Source organism: Stigmatopora nigra, chromosome 4 (assembly GCF_051989575.1).
Source record: "Stigmatopora nigra isolate UIUO_SnigA chromosome 4, RoL_Snig_1.1, whole genome shotgun sequence".
NCBI lineage: Eukaryota > Metazoa > Chordata > Actinopteri > Syngnathiformes > Syngnathidae > Stigmatopora > Stigmatopora nigra.
The window spans coordinates 16,947,192-16,967,436 of NC_135511.1; the positions used below are offsets into that span (position 1 = coordinate 16,947,192).

A 20,245-nucleotide genomic window follows, 5' to 3' on the forward strand; every position below is an offset into this window, starting at 1 on the left:
CGAAACTATGAAATTATCGCCACATACAGCAGTCAATAACTTGTAAAAAAAAAAAAAAAAAAAGTAGGAGGGGCTTAACCACAGCTAAACATGAACTCAACTCAACATTCATCCAAAAACAGAACTAATTTTATGCAACATTTAACCAAAAATTGACAACCTTACCTTCACTCCCCACACTTTTTAAGAAATCCAAACAAATAATCATCAAACCCTGACCTAAACCCAAACGAGAACCAAAAACTCACATCCTCATTACCCACAACTCCTACCACATTTTGCATCCACCTGAAAATACCACCACATACAGTCCTATAAAAACAAGGAGGGGCTTAAACCAAACTCTAAACATGAACTCGACTCAATATTCATCCCAAAAAAACAAACCTGATTTGATGCAACACTTAACCAAAGGTTCACCACATCTCATTCTTTGGGGGGCGCTCTTGTAATCAGATAAATTAACCAAAGCTATCAAAAGATTGCAATAACACTCAACGGCGCCATAAAGCTGAAAGCCGCGACTGTGGTCGGCGCTTTATGACAGACATCACTCGAGCGCTCTGATTTATCACTGCAGTCCTGTCCTATCGATCTTTTCCAAAGGAGGCCTTAGCAAGACTCTTTCTCTCTCTCTAGAGAGGCCAATCACACTCAGCAAAAACAATGCAAATTAAACCTAACAACACACCAATGCAGTAACTCTATTTATGATCTCACCCAGTATAAAAACATACCACTATTTCTCTTTTCCTCAACTCCTTGTATTCCTATAGATTTTGTCCGAGGACGTCAAAGAACGAAGGCGGCTAACGAAATTAAATTGAAAGCACGCCTGAGCGGCAAAGTGACCCGTATCCCGATCGCTAAGGTAATCAATATTCCCGACTCGGCTTCTCTTTTGTTGGTACTTTAATCAAGTACAAGCTCTTCTCTTCTTAATCGCTTAACCCTCAATGCTTCATTGTATACATCTACATTCCTATCATTTATTTTTTAAAAATGGCATTAATTACAGTGTTCCCTCGCTAATTCGCGGTTCAGCTACCGCGGACTCAGAGATTTGCGGATTTTTGGGGGGAAAAAAAATAATAATACAGTGTTCCCTCGCTACTTCACAGTTCAGCTATCGCGGACTCAGAGATTCGCAGATTTTTTGGGGGAAAAAAACACAAATATTACTTCGAAAAAACATATTTTACAGTTTTTTTGTTATGTTTTGTTGTAACATGAATTCCACTGTATCTACACGTATTCTATATGGTGTGCAGTATATAGGGGGGTAAAAAAATGTAAAAAAAAATTAACAAAAAAAATTTAAAAACATTTTTTAATGTTTTTTAATTCAATTCAAATTAAGCATTTTTGAAGGGGAATCCCTACTTCGCGGAAATTCACTTATCGCGGGTGGTCCCGGTCCCCATTAACCGCGATAAGCGAGGGAACACTGTAATAATACAAATATTACATTGAAACAACATATTTTACAGTTTTTTTTTGTTATAACACGAATTCCACTCTCTCTACCTGTATTCTATATGGTGTACTGTATACAGGGGGGTAATTTTTTGTTTTAAAAAAATAAAAAAAAATAAAATAAAATTTAAAAAAAAATAAAAAAATTTAAAAAAATATTTTTTTTTTGAATTAAATTCAAATTAATCATTTTTGAAGGTGAATCCCTACTTCACAGAAATTCACTTATCGCGGATGGTCCCGGTCCCCATTAACCGCGATAACTGAGGTAACACTGTACACCCATTTACTAACCCAAGTTACCTTTTTTTTTAAACTATTTTAGTCGTAAATAAAAACCAGGACACAAAAGGGCACCCAATCATATAGTACATATTGCCTCATCCTTTTAACAAATACATTTCATAGCCCCTATTAAAAGGGGTCTTCATCCGTCCTGTCAAAAGAGCGCCTAGCAGGGTTTTTTAGTTTAATTACACTATCCAATTAAAAAAAAAACGTAGCCACATTCTGCTCCGCCTCTCCTTGGGTTTGAGTGGATATGACATTTACAAGGCTCGCCTTTCACGCAGACAATGGCGTGATTGATGAGGTGCAGACGCTATGAAGGAGGCGATTGCCATGTGGAAGCAGTGCTTAGTGCACTTTGATTTATTTATCATCTGTTTTCAAAGCTGTGGCGGGTCCATTTCGACTCGTCCCACCGCTTGGCTAACATGTAAACAGATTCCAGCCCTTTGGAATTGTTCTTCTTGTCTTTTGTATCGGGTGGACATTTGAGGGCAGTTAATGTTGTTGTTGTTGTTGACATTGACATGCTGTGGTCAAGCAACGGGGGCTTCTTGTTAGCCGTCTCTGGCTGTTTGGTCTATTGGCGGTGATTAATTCATTCAGCAGTTCAAGGAATATGGATTTCCTCCAAGAGAAATAGGAATGAATTGGATTGGATATGTTTTTTTTAGCCTCAGACTTTTCAGCCCGGGGGTCACATTGACTTTAAAAATGTGACAGATGGCCCAGGTTAGCATAAGATATGATACTATATAAAAAAAGTGCATCCGTTAAGAGTACATATGAAACATAAATAGAAAAAAAGGATTAAAGTATTGACATACTCATCACTCATCATTAAAGTAAAAAGTATAAAGTGTAAAGTAAAGAGGAATGTATTAGGAAATATAAAAATGTCATTTAAAAAAAGATAGAGGGACTGTAAAAATCGAAAAACTAATAAGATTGGAAATAGCTACTGCCACTGGCTTCCGCGTGATGGCGCCATCTTGGGGGGGGGACTAAAATATATTATTTGGACTACTTTGGCGGGCCGGATTAAAAATCCTAACGGGCCGTATGTGGCCCGCGGGCCGTAGTATGCCCATGTCTGGACTAGCCTCATTTGACTATTGGCCCTAAATGAAGTGGACAACTAAGACGGTCATTGGCATGGAAAGGCCAGCATTTATGACCAGTCACACCAGTTTAATCTCATTTTCTGAACTGCTTTATCCTCCTTAAGGTCCCGGGGGGTGCTGGAGCCTATCCCAGCAAGCTCCAGGCCAGATGTGGGGATAAACCCTGAATTAGTGACTAGCCAATCGCAGAGCACAATGAGACAAACAACCAATCACTTATAGCTAGAGGCAATTTAGAGTGTCCAATCAGTCACATTTTTGGAATGTGGGAGGAACAAGCTTCGTTTTTTAAACTCTAAAAATAAACTGCCAGCCTTTCTATCCACCTGACATATTTCATAAATAAATATAGGCTAAATTCCCAATTTAAAGTTATATATGTTCCATAAGAACCAGTCTATATTCTAAAAGTCTAAAACAATCTGTTAGTAGCATTTGTCAACAAACTGTGAAGGGCAGTTCAGTAAACGTTCATTTGTAATAAAACTTATAACATCGTAGTAAAAATCAAATTATATCAAAGTGATATTGGAAATTACATATTAATTATACTTTCACATCCACAAGACAGAAAAAAACAGTTGTTGTAGTGCTGTTAGCTTAGCTTAGCCTAGCGATGGTCAATCTGTGGAGAGCAAACATGGGTGAGCTACCTTTGTTGTTAATGTGTGGCCCCCACCCATCCATGCAGACTGAATGGGGGGTGTCGGAGTCAGGAGACAGATGCTTAACGACTCCCTCAAGGCCACGGCTGTGGGCCTTATCTCTTCCACAGTTTGTGTGTGCAGGTTGCCATGGTGACTGACCTCAACACATCAATATTGGACCACAAGCTGCCAGGAGAATAAACATGTATAATGTGGAGAGCAGGTACTCGAAAGGTTTTTTTTTTTAATTCTACTTCGATTTTTGTTTAAAAAAGAGAGCAAGGCAATTATTAGTGTTGATAAATTAAAATATTGATGTTAAATATGGATCATATTATTAGTATATGTAGTGTCATGTGAGATATTAAACAGTTTGCTGGCTATGTTGGCTTAGTATTAATATATTCAAAGTAGTTGACCTACATTTTTTTGAACACAGTTTTGTTTTTTGTGTTGATTTGTATTGTTTTGAGATTTTTTTTAACTTTCAAAACATGCGTTTCTGAAATGAATCTTCATCAAAATTAAACAAAAACAAAAAATGTAGAGGTAAATTGACTCCCATACTCTAAATATTTATTTTAGTAACATACAAATCTCAATGAATGTTAATTTTAATTTTAATGTGCCATTTCCAAAACAAATATGTCCATAATCTGTCAACAGCATTCATATTAAAATGAAGAGTATAGATGTATATTAAATTTCCTGACTTTCCCCATTTTAAATTAATAATTGTCATTTTTAAATCATTTTTCTGTGTTTTTAATTAAAAAATCATTTTGTAAAATCAAAAAATATATTTTAAAAAAAAAGCTAAAATAAACATTATTTTAGATCTATAAATAACTGAATATTCAGGGATTTTAATCCAGTTATTTTAATCCATTTATAAAAAAAAAAAATCTAAATATTTTATCTAAAATGGTCCAGCCCACATGAAATCAAGTGGACATTAAATTGATTTATTAAATAGATTTTTTGTGTGTTCTACTGCTTCATTTGCATTGATTATATCTCTTGATTTAACTGCTTTTAGACTTATTCGGCTAATTATGTAGTTCAGCTATATTACATTTTACTCAATCGGAAAATTATTGTCTTGTAAAATAATCCCTGATTTGTACATTGTACACGTGTACTGTGCCATGAACAGAATGAATAGCCTCATAAATGTAGAAAACGGTGTAAAGTTCTTAACCTGAAAAAAACGACTAAAACAAGCACAATGAAACTAGTATAAGACACTTTCCAGGTGACAAAAGACTTTTACTAGAGAACAAATTCCTCTGTCAGTTTGTGAGGAACAATTACTTCAATAATTTGCCTTCCAAAGGCAAGATTGATTGTCTAAAAGCTGTTTTCTTTGGCGAATCCATTAGAGAAAACCATTTTTTCCAGTTTCTTGACATAGTGTTTTTATTAATTTCTTCTCTCGGAGATCCACAATTCTCACTTGTTGTTTTATTTCTCTCTTTTTACCGCTCTATCACTAGCTTACCCTAATAAACTATGCAAGACAGTGCTTCTACCAGACAAGCCATTTAGAACCTACCCCTGATTTGCTGTAATTACACAACCATACATTTTCCAGACCTTTTCGAGCGAGAAAAATGCCTTAAAAACGTAATGTGAGGTAATTGTGATGTCTTGATGAGAGTATGTGTTTATTCTAGGTCATCTAATGGCGTCTATGTAGCTAATATTTATTCCCAAAGCCAAAATAGCGCTTATCCATGACGTGAGGTTATTTTTATACGGGGATCCCATTGAAGGTTATCTCCAAAACGAGGTCCTCACATACTACATCATCATTCATATCAGAGCATAAGGGCGGGGTCAGTCGGGGTCAACGTCTTCTCAGACTTTATTCCGCTTTGATGGAATAGATTTCCTCATTTTAGGTTATCTACGTTTGGGTCTAGCCTTTGACGTTAATGTGGTGTTAGATGGGTGGCGGGGATTGATTTAATATCGTTTGGTGGTTGACTGGAAGTGGGGGTTGTTGGGTTTTTTTGTTGAAAAGCGTGGTAGCAAGGGGTGGAAAGGATTGGGAAAGAGTCTGGGTGCGGAGATTGTCAATGGACGTCTTCATTTTATTCCGTGGAAAAGCTAGTTGACTGGTGGTAGTGGCTGAAAGGGGGTACTACATGTTAGCTAAGAAGGGAGGTATTTTAACAATAAAATTAGGGATGTCTATAATAGAATAAATCGGAATGGAAATTTATCGGAAATTGGGCCCAATTACATTATTTTCAGGAGGTTAGAATTGTAAAAAAATGTTTTTTTTATGTATTGGCTTTTATTTTTTAGAGATTTACTCATTTAAGAGAGTCGTTTAAATCTATTTTGGTTGCAATCATCCCAGTCAAATTTGATTGGATTCTGCTAACCATCAATCAATGAAGAACTTCAATTTGTTAGTGGTGAGTATAATGGTACACATTAAAATTCTTTAAACTCTGAGGTTTAATGGTCACTCGGAAGAAAAAAAATAATTTTCAAATATAATTTGTATTATAGTTACATGATATATTAGTTTTTGTAGAGGGTAAATCATCAAATTACTCAAAATTCATGTATCTAATATAATAAATTTGGTAATATAACATTCTCACCCATTTCTAATCTCACACATCACATGATAAACACAACAAGTACTCACAACAAGGCTCTTTTTCCATTATTCGTACAGTATTTTTGGGGACAATTTCAATATTTATGAATCTATCTGACTCTTAAAAGTTGATTTTTGACAACTTTTTGACAATATTCTATCATCTAAAAAGTCTGTAAAACTCACAACTATAGTACAAATAAATAAAACTGCGAAAGACCTAATAAATAGTCCAAAAAGCAAGAATAATTCTCCAGAACCAGGACAACTTTGACAATATTCTATCATTTAAACAATATATAAAGCTCACAACTATAGTACAAATAAATAAAACTGCGAAATATCAAATAAATACTCCAAAAAGCAATTCTTCAGGACCATAAACAGTTCAAAACGGCACTATTTAACATTACTCAATCTTCATGGTCATTGCAATGATATCTATATATTTCCCAAACAAAAATCCATCTATATCTGAATGAAGTAAACAATGATTTCAGTTCCCATGAATATTACGAAGGTTGCTATGAATTACCAGATGACGTCGCCGTTACACGCATGATCACATGACTCCATAAACCTTGAAGCCAGGAAGCTTACAAGATAGACTATTATGTAAATTTAAAGCCAGGGAAGTGTATTTCAGTCTAAGAAAACAAAAAAAAAACACTATTTATGTGTCCTACATCTCAAGTTCGATTTCAATCATCTTATTCTCCACCTCCCACTCCCGTTTTCTTAGTCGAAAAAGAACCGGCAGCTTAGCTTGGGGGCAGTCTGGTCCTCCTGTGACTGACACCCACCACCAATACCCCCCACCAGGATGCTTCCCATCCAACCTGGAGGGGGGGTTAGTATGTAGAATTATCTTTTAAAAGTAGGACACAGATAATTGTGTGGACAAGAAAGTGTATCGCTGCTCTGTCATGTTCAAGTTCCTGCCACTCAGCCTCATAAAGCTAATCCGGGGGAACTATCTTACGCTGCAGGGGTTACAAAACAGCTCTGCGTTTTTTTTTTTTTGGACTTCTACGTAATGACTACACTGAGACGTATAGAACATGTTAATGTACTTCTAGGCCTTTGGCAGTTCTGTGTAATTAGAGTATTTTTACGAGTATAAGGTGCACATAAAAGTCTGGAATTTTCTGCAAAGTAGACAAGGGCGACTTATAGTCCAGTGCGCTTTATATATGGACCAATATTAAAATTGTTATCAGGATAATATGAAATGAATCAGTCGGTAAGATAACTATGGCAAGCAGACCCTGACGCTACTATGTTCCCTTAGAAAAAGTACTGCGCAGTGACTGCTGGGATATTTTTTTTTTGTCAATACACCCAATGGACATTGACATCAACACAGCTTTACAAAGCATGGAAGACGGCCTTGGAATAGTTACGCTAGCTACTAGACAGCTAGTATTTGCGAATAGATTGGGGCCGCCTGGACGAAGGTATAAACTCTGCGTTTTTGATGACTCATTTGGAGAATTATTCAATTCGGAAACAGAAAATTAGGACTTTGATGGATTTGTGGGTGATGATGACCGTGACTGGACGTTTGGTCGCCGGTCTTTTGGTCGCAGGTCAAATGTACTTAGATATTAAACTCTCTCTCTTAGATATTAAACTCTCTCTTTTAGATATTAAACTCTCTCTCTTGGATATTAAACGCTCTCTCTCTCTTAGATATTAAACTCTCTCTTAGATATTAAACTCTCTCTCTTAGATATTAAACTCTTTCTCTTAGATATTAAACTCTCTCTCTTAGATATTAAACTCTTTCTCTTAGATATTAAACTCTTTCTCTTAGATATTAAACTCTTTCTCTTAGATATTAAACTCTTTCTCTTAGATATTAAACTCTCTCTCTTAGATATTAAACTCTTTCTCTTAGATATTAAACTCTTTCTCTTAGATATTAAACTCTTTCTCTTAGATATTAAACTCTCTCTCTTAGATATTAAACTCTTTCTCTTAGATATTAAACTCTCTCTCTTAGATATTAAACTCTCTCTCTTAGATATTAAACTCTCTCTCTTAGATATTAAACTCTCTCTCATAGATATTAAACTCTCTCTCTCTTGGGTATTAAACTCTCTCATGAGTATAATTGAGAGCTGGTTAAAACTCTGTCACGATTTGACCGGCGACCAAAAGACCGGCGACCAAAAGACCGGCGACCTAAAGACCGGCGACCAAAAGACCGGCGACCAAAAGACCGGCGACCAAAAGACCGGCGACCAAAAGACCGGCGACCAAAAGACCGGCGACCAAAAGACCGGCGACCAAAAGACCGGCGACCAAAAGACCGGCGACCAAAAGACCGGCGACCAAACATCCGAGCACTGATGATGACGCGAGTATATTGTAAAATGGCAAAATAAAGTACAACCGAATTCAGTTTTACTTCCATTGCCTTTTTAAAAACATTTTTGTAGCACTTAGGTGTAGCATGCATTTTTAATCTAGTGTATTTTTGCCATGCCTGGCTGCATCTAAAAAAATGGTATGTCCTTTGTGTGTTTAAAATACAGAAATAGCACTAGTCACTGACACTGCGGCTAAAAATACCATGCGTCGTATAGTCGTGAAAATACGGTAATATATATGAAAAGGTAAAAAAAAGGGAAAAATAGTCCAGGAACAGTTTGATTCATTGTTCCTCCGTCTCGGCTTTATCGTATTAATAACGAGGAGGATTAAGAAGGTCAGATCTATCCCGGTAAACATGTCACGGAGGTACCGTTGACAGTCAAAAGACAGTAAGCGTAAGGACGCTGCTGGTATAGATAGAAATTACTCATGTGCAGCTATGACAAAAGTGCCGGGATTCCATTAATTAAAGCTGGACAGGCGCTCATTTGTTACAATGCTGAAAAATCATGTTTTCAGCGCTGTGGCCTATTTAAAAAAAAAATGGCTGGGTGGGAATTAAGTAGGGATTTCTAGGAGGATTCTTCACTGGGACTTGATTTCATTTCCACTTTGTGCTGGTCGTGTACAGATCTCCGGTTTTATTAGCCGTGAAAAGAATCCGTATATTTTTATGCTAGAAGCTATTAAATGTAATGAAAGGGGAACAACCCTCTGTGCATGAAAATCTCGCCGATTTTAAGCCGTACTGCAGAATATAACCGATACAAGGCCAAAAGGGCTCCGTTTTTTTATCTACGGATTCTCGCATTAACCTTCCATTAAAAATTATCTATGTTATATCATCCCTCCTCGATTTAAGCTAATAAATTGAGGCTTTATGAGCCATCTTAGGAGGAGAATTATCATGATGTTTTAGTTTAAAGGAACATATGTTCCAATTTACTGACATGTGCGGAATTTGATGTGGCATCAGTCATCCATCCACATCATCATCATCTTCGTCGTTATCCGTATGTGGCATGAAATTCACCCTCGATAATTTGCTTTGGATTTTTTTTTGGTGATGAAGTAGTATTTGGAGACGGAAATTAACAGCTTGCTGCTGAGCAAGGAACATGTTTTTGTTGTTATTGTTGTTAAAATAAAGAAAGTCTGCTTATTGGGAAGATATAACATCATTTGTGCTGTAAAAAGGGAATTATTGTGGGGTATTATTTACTAATAGGCAGTATTTCTTGTTTATTTTTATGGATTTGGTTATTTGTAGTCAAAATAAAATCATGTGAAATATCTATGCGTACATAAATAATGGTTTTAAATTAGTGATTTGAATATTATGTGTTTAAATTATATTCTCTTAAAAGTGAAATCCCATTTTAGGTAATACTGGACTATATTTACTTTTGCACATGACTGAAAAATAAAGTTTTTTCTGTTATTTAATAGCTGTAGGCACAGAAGAATGTGATCTAGGATATACAGTATCTAAATATAAAACATCATACTATATATTGTATATACCGTATTTTCACGACTATAAGGTGCACCATCAATGAATGACATTTTAATTTTTTTTCCATATATAAGGCGCACTGGATTATAAGACGCACGGTCTATTTTGGAGAAAATTTCAGACTTTTAAGTGCGCCTTATAGTCATGAAAATACAGTATTTAGTAAAGACCCCTGATTTTCTGTGATTTTTTTTACAAAATAACGACGCATGGGGTTATTGATAAAATGTATGACTCTAACTCGGATACTAGAATTCCCAGACATATAAAAACAAGGACCAAAGAAACTAAAAAAACTAAAATAATCACTCAATTTTAGTGATAATATATCCTAGTTAACCACCTATTCAAATGTGTTAAATGTCTATTCTTGAATAAAACACTCAATGTTAAAACTAACAATTCCTTCATTCATTCTCCATACCGCTCATCCTCACAAGGTTCACGGGGGTGCCGTTGCCTATGCTAACCAACTCTGTATAGTAGGCGGGGCCAACCTTGAACTGGTAGACAACCAATCACAGGGCACGAAGATTCTTACAACAATTAAAATTGACTTAAAAATAAATAAATAGAAAACTTTAGCACCACATTAACTAAAACTATGACATGGAAAACTAACATCAATTTTGAAAATACACTATTGTACACGATTAAACAAAAGAAATACATTTCCCTCATACCACTCAAAAGACCATCTTTCTTGGGACCGTAGACAACAACAAAAAACACCGACATTGACTGGTAAAATAAAATTCACCCTTCACAGCTCTGGCCTCCAAATCATACACCTGTTTGGTTTCAGCATGCCAGCTTTCCTCACCCGCTGTCTGCTCAGCCATGTGAACACAACGCAGGTTGGCCACAGCGTTGCCCTTAGGCCCCGCAATGTGTTCATAGCCAGACTGGCAAGCTGATTTAGGTGGGTGGGTTGCCATGCAAAAGGTGGGGGTGGAAAGAGGAAGAAAAAAAAGCAAGAAGAAATTAAATAAATAATAATCTGACCTTTTCTGGGTGACTAGGTAAAGAGCAAAGTGGCAAACACAGCCTTTTTTATTGGGTTTTTACAAATATATCTATAGTATTGGGTATATTAGAGCAATTTTAACATGTTTCTATAGTGAGGATCAACTATGTTTTGTATTGTTGACGTTTTATTAAGAGCCTGGGATTGATATAAGTGGGAAATAATGAATTGGAAAGGCCCATTTAAAATATTATACAGGTACAATGAATGTATTAATAGAGTTTTGATGACTAGGGATGGAAAGACAAGGTCATGTGACCATTCTCATTGAGAGAAATATAACTATGGTTCAGTTGGTTCTACTATGGGTTTTCATCACTGCAGAAATGGGCCAAAAAAGTAAAATAAAATAATATCTGTACATTCTCTATGGGGTTTATGGTTAGTGATCATTGATTACTGTATTTTCAGGACTATAAGGTGCACCCCATTATAAGGCGCACCCTTGATGAATGACACATTAGATTTGTTTCATATATTAGGCGCACTGGATTATAAGGCACCGTGTCTATTTTGAAGAAAATTGAAGACTTTTTAGTGCGCCTTATAGTCCTGAAAATACGGTAGTAATTTTAGCAAGGAGAATTTGACTCTTTGGGGTATTTTGACTCTATGGTGAACATGAGAAGACCCCAAAAAGTGTTCATTGGCTGCAATTTCTACTTTGGTGGATGGAGATCCAAACAAAAACCAACAAAAACATCTAGGCCAAAAATCGGGAACCTTTTTGACGAAGACAGCCACAAAAAAATCATATTTTCCAATATTATTCCTTGTGAGCCATACTACGAATTTAAAAGTCAAAATACATACATGTAAACGAGTGTCTTTTCAATTATTTTTGTAATTTCACCACTTTTAAAGTGAAAAAAATGAATATTTAAAAAAAAATATTCTTATGCTATTGCTAATCAATGACAGGATGCATTCCAAAAAAGTCTACTGCAAAAAAAATGAAGAATAAACCAGTTCTAGATGTAATATCTCAGTGTTTTCCATATTTTTAGCTCACAGGTTAGCAAAGAGCCAGATACACTCATCAAAAGAGCCACATGTGGCTCTGGAGCCATAGATTCCCTACCTCTGATCTAGACAAATAAATAAAATTATTATACAACAAAGATTTGCCATAAAGAGGACCAAGAATACAATGGCTAGTGATTAAAATGCGATTTTTGCTGTTGTCCCCCCTGGAGTGTATAAGTGCCAAACGGCCTCACCCAAGAGCCCTTGGGCGACTTCTTCCACCTGCACTACGGCACCACCTGAGCCACCACTGCCTCCCTTCATTAAGCCTGGCATTTATACTAGTATCTGACCCCCCCAACCACTCCGAGAAGTCCTGGTACGGTCTTTACGGAGCCGGGTAAGGCGGCGCTTTATTAGAATTAATGTGGCACTTCAGAGGAGAGTGTCAATGTGGTGTGTACCGGGGTGCCAGGAGAAAGAGTCCCCAGTTCGCCTCTGTCAGATTGAGTCAAGTCGCCAGCTTCAGCCCTAAGCTACGATGAGGTTGGACAGCCCATGACACAAGTGTTTTCCACAGCCAGGGGAAAAGTAACTATTCTTTATTCAATTTATTTTCATGTTTACCCGATTGTGGCCATTTATTGCTTTTTGGGAGCTAATTAAAGTGTATAGTGGTTCACCGAGATGTGAAGTATTTATATAGGGTGTGGGTGGAGGTTGGAAAAAGACTGTGATCATTGTAAAAATAATAATAATAATAATTTGGATTAAGTCATGGGGGCAGAAGCTTGGAAGAAGCCAGATGAGGTGGCTTGGGCATCCGATTGGTTTATTGGACGCCTCCCTGGTGAGGTGTTACGGGCACATCCCACTGCAAAAAGGCCAAGTCGGGAAAGAAGCCAGATGAAGTGGCTTGGGCTCGGAAAACAAGCCAAATGAGGTGGTTTGGGCATCTGGTTGGTTTGCTGGACGCTTCCCTGGTGAGGTGTTACGGGCATATCCCACTGCAAAAAGGCCAACTCGGGAAAGAAGCCAGATGAGGTGGCTTGGGCATCTGATTGGTTTACTGGACGCCTCCCTGGTGAGGTGTTACGGGTAAATTCCACTCCAAGGAGGCCAACCCGGGAAAGAAGCCATATGAGGTGGCTTGGGCATTCGATTGTTTTACTGGACTCCTCCCTGGTGAGGTATTCCGGGCATATCCCACAACAAAAAGGCTAACTCGGGAAATAACCCAGATGAAGTGGCTTGGGAATCTGATTGGTTTACTGGACACCTCCCTGGTGAGGTGTTTCAGGCATATCCCACTACAAAAAGGCTAACTCAGGAAAGAAGCCAGATGAAGTGGCTTGGGAATCTGATTGGTTTACTGGATGCTTCCCTGGTGAAGTGTTATGGGCACATCCCACTACAAAAAGACTAACTCGGAAAATAAGCCAGATGAAGTGGCTTGAGAATCTGATTGGTTTACTGGACGCCTCCCTGGTGAGGTGTTATGGGCAGATCCCAGTCCAAGGAGGCCAACCTGGGCTAAATTAGGGAGTCTATGTCTCCTGACTGGAATGGGAATGCCTTGAAGAGCTAAATGAAGTGGCTCGGGATAGGAAAATCTGGGCTGAGATGAACGACCTGATTATCATAAGTAGTTTTAACTCATTATCATAGTTGATAGTGTATAGTATGTTTAATTTTGAATGTTTTTTTGCTAGGGATAAAAAAATATATAATTTAAATTGTGAATCATTTGAATAGATGTAAATAAACTAAATTTAGGGTCTGCAGTCCTTTAAGGAGTTCTCAAATCATTCGAGGTTGTTCTATAAGAATTCCTCTGCATTTCATCAAAAAGTCCTCCAAATAATGCAATGCATCATATTAATGCAACCTGCCTCTCTCTTATTTTTTACCTGTTGGGTTTTCTATTAAGTCAGATAGAAGTCAGGACTTCCAGGACTGATGACTTGAGAAGAAGACTATAAATCCCTTTAATATGACTGACCCTTTTGTCTACTCAGCACCTGTAATAATGGGTAAATCCACTGGGTGAAAGGCCGCTGTGGTTTTGATTCGAGTTTATTAGCCGAGTAAATAAATAAAAGCTCCATTTATTAGCCAGGTCATTGTTTGGTGTTCTTAATAAAATGGGACTTAGATTTGAAGTGTGCGCTACTTTTTTTTTTGGACTCCATTTTGAATTTTACTTACCAAAACATTTAAAAAAAAAATATATATATATATATATATTTATTTCTATGTAACTCTCTAGTCCAGGGTTGTCAAGCTTTGGTTCGGGGGCCACATTTATGTCAACTAGATCTCATGTGGGCCGGATTAGTTCAATTTTTGGTAAAAAAAAATAAAAAAAACGTATTATTGTTAATAATATAAAAATATATATAAAATAATAAGAAAATAAAAGCTTAGCGGGCCGGATCGTACCCTGTAGTGCAGGTATTGATGGGCAAACTACGGCCCGCGGGCCACATACGGTCCGGTTAGTCTTTTTAATCCGGCCCACCGACATTGTCCAATTTTTTTAAAGAAAATGTACGCCAAGATGGCGCCAGTGGCAGTAGCTCTGTCCACTCTTATTTGTTTTTCGTGTTTTACAGCCCTTCTATTTTTTTTTAAAAGACATTTTAATATTTCTTAATACATACCTTTTTACTTTCTACTTTATACTTTTTACTTTAATAATGAGTGATGAGTATATTAATACTTTAGTCCTTTTTTCTGGTTATATTTCATATGTACTGTTAACAGATGCACTTTTTTATATGTATCATATCTTATGCTGACCCCGGCCCATCTGTCACATTTTTTAAAGTCAATGTGGCCCGCAGGCCGCATAGTGGACACCACAAATCTAGCTGTTAACATCTAGAATTTACGAGACACTCCAATGTTCTTGTTGGTAGTCTAGTTGGTTATTTTTCCAGGATAGATTCATTAGTGGGGAGGGCAACGCTGATGCTACTTGTAGTTGGACAGCAGGGGAGGACATTAAATGCTAGTTTGCATCTCTGGTGGACTCCAATTAAACACAAATAAGCCAATACAAGTTCTGGTCTTCAGACATGTTTTATGTACTCTGGTAAAGCGTAGGGGAATTCTACGGAATGTACTGTACATCTCTCTGCAGTTTGGCCATCTCTACTGCACGCCTCAGTTCATTAGTGTTATAAATGGAAAACATTTTAGAGCCAGATGCACTTCTTAAGTCTTATTAGCTTCAGATGATGTTGTTTAAGGGGCATATGAGGGCCCCAATTAAAACGGAGTAAAACTATAACAAAACTTGGACACTTTTTTTCTCCCCAGATGACACTAGTAACTTTTCTAAGCCATAGTCAAGTTATTGTCTCGATTTAAAAAAAAAAAAGAAATGATAGTGACCATATATTTGGATTAAAATCTGATAATTTTCATTGAAAAAAAAGAAAACAAAAAAATATATGGTCCTATTATAGAGTTTGTTGACAACATGTGAATTATTTAATTTGCGGTTTGTCGAAATGTTAACAAAATTTAGCCAAAAAAGTAAAAACGCTTTGTTAAAGTCATATTACTGAAGTAGAAAGTAGCCATTTAAAAAATATAATAGGAATTTCAACTGGAAATGTGTGTGTTGTTGTGTGATTTTGAATTGATTTGATTGATATAATGCATATGTCAAAGTGGCGGCCCGGGGGCCAAATCTGGCCCATGGCATCATTTTGTGCGGCCCGGGAAAGTAAATCATGAGTGCCGACTTACTGTTTTAGTATAAAATTAAAATTAAGGGTATATATGTATATTAAATTTACTCATCTTCCACTTTTAAATCAATAATTGTAATTTTTTAATCCATTTTTTTCTGTTTTTAGCTCAAAAATCATTTGGTAAAAATCTAAAAATATATTTTTTAAAAAGCAAAAATAAACATTATTTTAGATCTATAAAAAAAAACGGAATATTCAGGGCTTTTAATCCAGTCATTTTAATCCATTTATATAAAAAAATCTAAATTGGTGAAATTAGTGGAACTACAGTCAGAAAAAAAATTCCACTTGTAGAATGAGGAAAGAAAATGAAGCATAGTAGAAATAAGAGAAGTGTTTCTTTTCACAAATTTAAGTACAAAGCAAAAGAAACTATGCCACAGTATACAACTACTTAAAGTACAAACATTTCAAACCCTCTGATGTAGTAAATGTAAATAACATATTACTTACCCATGACTTGTAGTGATGGACAATGTCATTCCACCAATGTTTCTGCAGTTTACCTCAATTTGAAGCTGACAATTCAGAGTAGAATGCTTGATTGACAGCTGCTACTGAAGCACCTGTAAAAAAAAACGACAACAAGAACTTTGTCCCTTGTGCTTTATCACTTTGAACGACCCTGGAGAGCTAAAACCGCCTTGACTCTAATTGCGCGTAACAGAATAGCTTCACAACAAAATGGACACCAAAAAAAAACACGTAAAGATGGACAAATACCGATTCCAGAAAGTGGGTCAACGTAATCCATCAAAATTCACTCAAATATGTCCACCATAGAACAGCCAAGTGGAATTAAAACTATGTTTTAGTTCATTTCCTAAGACGATAAGACAAAAAATTACGTAAACACTCTGGGACAAAAAGTCTGGATTTTCAATCAAGCTTATTTACGTCAAGACAAAAGAACAACATGTCGTTAATGTAGTGTTTTAATTTCACTAGAGAGAGAAGAATACGTAAGAGGCACATAAGCACAATTGTGCGTGACGAATTTGCACCAATTAACAGGTAACTGGGAAAAATCAATAGCAGTATTGACACCTTCTTCCTGCTCACTAGCACACGGTAACTGTATATAGTATATACGATATGTACTATGCTCAATGTTAAATTGCATTCAAGTGTTCGTTTTCTTTGTCTATTATTCTGTGGGGATTGGTCACTAAACTATAAAATCAATATAGACTATTACTGAAATGCACTTGTTTTTGTAATGTTTCAATTTTTCAGAAATACAGTTTTTATTTTTGTTTAATTAGAAAAATATTTTAAAAATAATATGAATTCTGTGCTCAGACGGATCTTTTTTGCTGATTTTATACATTAAAATGTGTTCTGGATGATTGGTTCGAACTTAAAACTTGATTTTGACAACGTCATAATTTTTTTTACAAAATTGAAAAAAATTATAATTTTGCACCATTTTACAATGGTTGCAGTGACACATGACTGACACTAGGGGCAGAAAAAAACCCTCTACAAATTAACTTAATGTGGAACTGAGGGATAATGGTCTAGAAAACTGGTGTCAAAGTGGCGGCCCGTGGCCCAAATCGGGCTCATCATTAAAGTAAAAAGTACAAAGTACAAAGTCAAGTAAAAAGGAAAGTATTAAGAAACATTAAAATGTCATATAAAAAAAGATAGAGGGGCTACTGCCAATGGCTTCCACATAACGGCACCATCTTGGAAAAAAAATTATTTGGACAACGTCGGCGGGCCGGATTAAAAAGCCTAACGAGCCATATGTGGCCCGCGGGCCGTAGTTTGCCTATACCTGGTCTAGAACAAGGGCCCTCACATAGATAGCACCCTGGGCAGTCGCCTACATAGCCTATAGGGAAAAACTGGCCCTGCACATGATCAAAATTTGACTTCCCCGGACTCAATAATGGCCGCTCTCCCTTAAATTGTTCATCATTTATTTTAATATTCATGAAAAGAACCACGAACAGGTTCATCCCATTGCCTAATTTCCGTGCCTCTACTAAATCGCTTCTTCCTTTGCAGCAATAAAAGCAGAACAAAGCTCCCTAGCATCCCCGAGCGCAGGTAAGCGCCCGAGGCCGAGTTTGGCCACACTTCCCATCCTTTTTCCCCGACCTGTCAGTGTTCATTCCTGGATTGCACTTCTCCTCGCACGGCAACCTCAACAAGGGGGCATCGCTCATGATAGAAAACAATGAGCGTGATTTGTGAACTCGCCACGTCTTGGTAATTTCATCAGTGTAATGGGATTATATTTCAAATCGCCACTCCTTTGTTCATTACGTGTTTAAACTCCTCTGACAGGCAAAAACTTAAATAAAATGTGCATGTCAACCCTGGTTGACTCTAAGCTGCTCCTGCGCTTGACTAGACAAACAACACACACCAAGATTGTGGAAGCGAAGAAATAATATGCTCATTTATTCATTTTTCAGACAAGTCACAATAGATTTTTAACGACCAGTGTCTGACCTCCCTTAGGTACTTCACGCTTGGGGGGTGGGTGGGGGGTTAATAAAGCCTAACCATCGAGAACAGAGTCAAAGACAGGCAGGATAAAACCAAGAGTCTCGCAATACCCGAGAGGAGGCGGGGCCAAGGGTGTTGGTGTTGGGGAGGATGGAGACTGCAATTCCACAAGTCTCCATGGAACAATTAAACTGGGGAGGAAGATGTGGTTTTTCTTTCCATAATGCACTGGGGCGTGCATATGAGATTCTATGGCTGCATAGGAAAAGTTTTTTTTTAACAAAAGAGAGTCTTAAGGGGTCGTTGTATGGTAACGATAACAGGGGTGAAATGCCAAACTTTTTCAGAGATGGTGTTTATGTGGCGTTTCAGGGGCCTGAACGGGCAGAGTTGAAGTTTTTAATATTACCCTCAGTAAAAAGGGGGTATCATGATATATTCTGATAGGGTTAGGGTGTGCTTGAATACAAAATGGTTAAGGTTAGGGTGTGTTTAAATACAAAATGGTTAGTGTGTGTTTAAATACAAAATGGTTAAGGTTAGGGTGTGTTTAAATACAAAATGGTTAGTGTGTGTTTAAATACAAAATGGTTAGTGTGTGTTTAAATATAAAATGGTTAGGGTTAGGGGTAGTGTTAGGGTTAGGGGTAGGGTAAGGGGTAGGGTAAGGGGTAGGGTTAGGGGTAGGGTTAGGGGTAGGGTTAGGGGTAGGGTTAGGGGTAGGGTTAGGGGTAGGGTTAGGGGTAGGGTTAGGGTAAGGGGTAGGGTAAGGGGTAGGGTAAGGGGTAGGGTTATGGGTAGGGTTAGGGGTAGGGTTAGGGGTAGGGTTCGGGTGTGTTTAAATACAAAATGGTTAGTGTGTGTTTAAATACAAAATGGTTAGTGTGTTTAAATATAAAATGGTTAGGGTTAGGGGTAGGGTTAGGGGTAGGGTTAGGGGTAGTGTTAGTGTTAGTGTTAGGGGTAGGGTTAGGGGTAGGGGTAGGGGTAGGGGTAGGGGTAGGGGTAGGGGTAGGGGTAGGGGTAGGGGTAGGGTTAGGGGTAGGGTTAGGGGTAGGGGTAGGGGTAGGAGTAGGGTTAGTGGTAGGGTTAGGGGTAGGGGTAGGGGTAGGGTTAGGGCTAGGGATAGGGTGTGTTTAAATACAAAATGGTTAGTGTGTGTTTAAATACAAAAATGGTTAGTGTGTGTTTAAATATAAAATGGTTAGGGTTAGAGTTAGGGGGTAGGGTTAGGGTTAGGGCGTGTTTAAATACAAAATGGTTAGGGTGTATTTAAATACAAAATGGTTAGGGTTAGGGTGTGTTTAAATACAAAATGGTTAGGGTTAGTGTGTGTTTAAACACAAAATGGTTAGGGTTAGGGTGTGTTTAAATACAAAATACTTAGGGTTAGGGTAATCTTATTTCAATGGCTTAAAAACTATACCTATTCTCTTTTTTTAAATCCTTTCCCTGATATGTCATAATGTTCCAGTTTTATCATTTTTGTGGGCTTTGGGCATGGTTTTAGGGACCTGCGAACAGATTAGTGTATTTTCATGCAACTCTACTTACGAAAAATTTAAGTTAGGAAACCACATCTGCAACAGAACAATGTTTTAAGTAAGGTTGCCGCTGACATCAATGTTCAAAAACCACAATTAATGGAATACCCTTTCAATTTTGCACCCACAGAGTTTTTCCCCCCAAAAAAACTGTCGTGGAAACGCGGAATTAAAACAACAACACACATTTTCACTTCAAATCAACGTTGCGCCCTTTGCTGACTTTTAAGAAGACAAAAAAAAATCCACTGATGGATGTCGTCAACCCTCCCTACACATAGTGACGCATCAGTTGACGTATATTTTTCAATCCCCAGCGATTCTACGTTTTTTGTTTTTAAATGCGTGTTTGCAGGGCTATTACGTGCGCCGCCAGTTGGCATCTTGGGAAAACGTTACAAGTTTTTACAGAGTGAGACAGAGGGGGCGAGCAA

The 20,245-nt window shown here is 37.3% G+C and overlaps 1 long non-coding RNA gene across 1 annotated transcript in view; it reads right to left on the reverse strand.

Annotated features, from left to right (window-relative positions):
* Positions 1–20,245, reverse strand: part of LOC144196019 (uncharacterized) — a 29,513-nt gene that overhangs the window by 7,749 nt on the left and 1,519 nt on the right. The window contains exons 2-3 of the long non-coding RNA XR_013326200.1: positions 16,258–16,370; positions 3,542–3,721 (exon numbers count right to left, since the gene is read on the reverse strand). This is a non-coding gene — a long non-coding RNA (uncharacterized LOC144196019). The remainder of the gene's footprint in view (positions 1–3,541; positions 3,722–16,257; positions 16,371–20,245) is intronic.